At 38.5% G+C, this 2,500-nt stretch overlaps 1 protein-coding gene across 1 annotated transcript in view; it reads right to left on the bottom strand.

Moving 5' to 3' along the window:
- LOC137631491 (limbic system-associated membrane protein-like) overlaps window positions 1-2,500 on the bottom strand; it is a 124,478-nt gene that overhangs the window by 81,782 nt on the left and 40,196 nt on the right. The gene's annotated exons all lie outside the window — the stretch shown is intronic.

Genomic DNA, 2,500 nt, shown 5'->3' with positions numbered 1-2,500 from the left:
TCATCAATTCTTTTCCTTTCTGTTCATCCACAATCCTTGGTGTATCTGTTTTTCCATATGCTGATCATCAACTCTTTCCCTTTCTGTTCATCCACGACCCTTAGTCTATCTGTTCTTCCATATGCTGATCATCAACTCTTTCCCTTTCTGTTCATCCACAATCCTTAGTCTATCTGTTCTTCCATATGCTGATCATCAACTCTTTCCCTTTCTGTTTCATCCACAATCCTTAGTCTATCTGTTCTTCCCTATGCTGATCATCAAACTCTTTCCCTTTCTGTTCATTCCCACAATCCTTAGTCTATCTGTTCTTCTATATGCTGATCATCAACTCTTTCCCTTTCTGTTCATACCACGATCCTTAGTCTATCTGTTCTTCCATATGCTGATCATCAACTCTTTTCCTTTCTGTTCATTCACGATCCTTAGTCTATCTGTTCTTCCATATGCTGATCATCAACTCTTTTCCTTTCTGTTCATTCACGATCCTTAGTCTATCTGTTCTTCCATATGCTGATCATCAACTCTTTTCCTTTCTGTTCATTCACGATCCTTAGTCTATATGTTCTTCCATATGCTGATCATCAACTCTTTTCCTTTCTGTTCATCCCACGATCCTTAGTCTATCTGTTCTTCCATATGCTGATCATCAACTCTTTTCCTTTCTGTTCATTCACGATCCTTAGTCTATCTGTTCTTCCATATGCTGATCATAAACTCTTTCCCTTTCTGTTCATCTACAATCCTTAGTCTATCTGTTCTTCCATATGCTGATCATCAACTCTTTTCCTTTCTGTTCATTCACAATCCTTAGTCTATATGTTCTTCTATATACTGATCATCAACTCTTTCCCTTTCTGTTCATCCACAATCCTTAGTCTATCTGTTCTTCCATATGCTGATCATCAACTCTTTTCCTTTCTGTTCATCCACAATCCTTAGTCTATCTGTTCTTCTATATGCTGATCATCAACTCTTTCCCTTTCTGTTCATCCCACGACCCTTAGTCTATCTGTTCTTCCCATATGCTGATCATCAACTCCTTTCCCTTTCTGTTCATCCACAATCCTTAGTCTATCTGTTCTTCTATATGCTGATCATCAACTCTTTCCCTTTCTGTTCATCCACAATCCTTAGTCTATCTGTTCTTCCATATGCTGATCATCAACTCTTTTCCTTTCTGTTCATCCACAATCCTTAGTCTATCTGTTCTTCCCATATGCTGATCATCAACTCTTTCCCTTTCTGTTCATCCACAATCCTTAGTCTATCTGTTCTTCTATATGCTGATCATCAACTCTTTCCCTTTCTGTTCATCCACAATCCTTAGTCTATCTGTTCTTCTATATGCTGATCATCAACTCTTTCCCTTTCTGTTCATCCACAATCCTTAGTCTATCTGTTCTTCTATATGCTGATCATCAACTCTTTTCCTTTCTGTTCATTCACAATCCTTAGTCTATCTGTTCTTCCATATGCTGATCATCAACTCTTTTCCTTTCTGTTCATCCACAATCCTTAGTGTATCTGTTTTTCCATATGCTGATCATCAACTCTTTCCCTTTCTGTTCATCCACGACCCTTAGTCTATCTGTTCTTCCATATGCTGATCATCAACTCTTTTCCTTTCTGTTCATTCACAATCCTTAGTCTATCTGTTCTTCTATATGCTGATCATCAACTCTTTCCCTTTCTGTTCATACCACAATCCTTAGTCTATCTGTTCTTCCATATGCTGATCATCAACTCTTTCCCTTTCTGTTCATCCACAATCCTTAGTCTATCTGTTCTTCTATATGCTGATCATCAACTCTTTCCCTTTCTGTTCATCCACGACCCTTAGTCTATCTATTCCTCTATATGCTGATCATCAACTCTTTCCCTTTCTGTTCATCCACGACCCTTAGTCTATCTGTTCTTTTTATATGCTGATCATCAACTCTTTCCCTTTCTGTTCATCCACGACCCTTTGTCTATCTGTTTTTCTATATGCTGATCATCAACTCTTTCCCTTGCTGTTCATCCACGACCCTTCGTCTATCTGTTCTTCTATATGCTGATCATCAACTCTTTCCCTGTCTGTTCATCCACAATCCTTAGTCTATCTGTTCTTCCGTATGCTGATCATCAACTCTTTCCCTTTCTGTTCATCCACAATCCTTAGTCTATCTGTTCTTCCATATGCTGATCATCAACTCTTTCCCCTTTCTGTTCATCCACGATCCTTAGTCTATCTGTTCTTCCATATGCTGATCATCAACTCTTTCCCTTTCTGTTCATGCCACGATCCTTAGTCTATCTGTTCTTCTATATGCTGATCATCAACTCTTTCTCCTTTTCTGTTCATCCACGATCCTTAGTCTATCTGTTCTTCTATATGCTGATCATCAACTCTTTTCCTTTCTGTTCATCCACGATCCTTAGTCTATCTGTTTTTCTATATGCTGATCATCAACTCTTTCCCTTTCTGTTCATCCCACAATCCTTAGTCTATCTGTTC

Source organism: Palaemon carinicauda, chromosome 39 (genome assembly GCF_036898095.1).
Source record: "Palaemon carinicauda isolate YSFRI2023 chromosome 39, ASM3689809v2, whole genome shotgun sequence".
NCBI classification, from domain to species: domain Eukaryota; kingdom Metazoa; phylum Arthropoda; class Malacostraca; order Decapoda; family Palaemonidae; genus Palaemon; species Palaemon carinicauda.
Note: the sequence above shows the minus strand (reverse complement) of the source record. Positions and strands in the feature narration are given on the sequence as shown.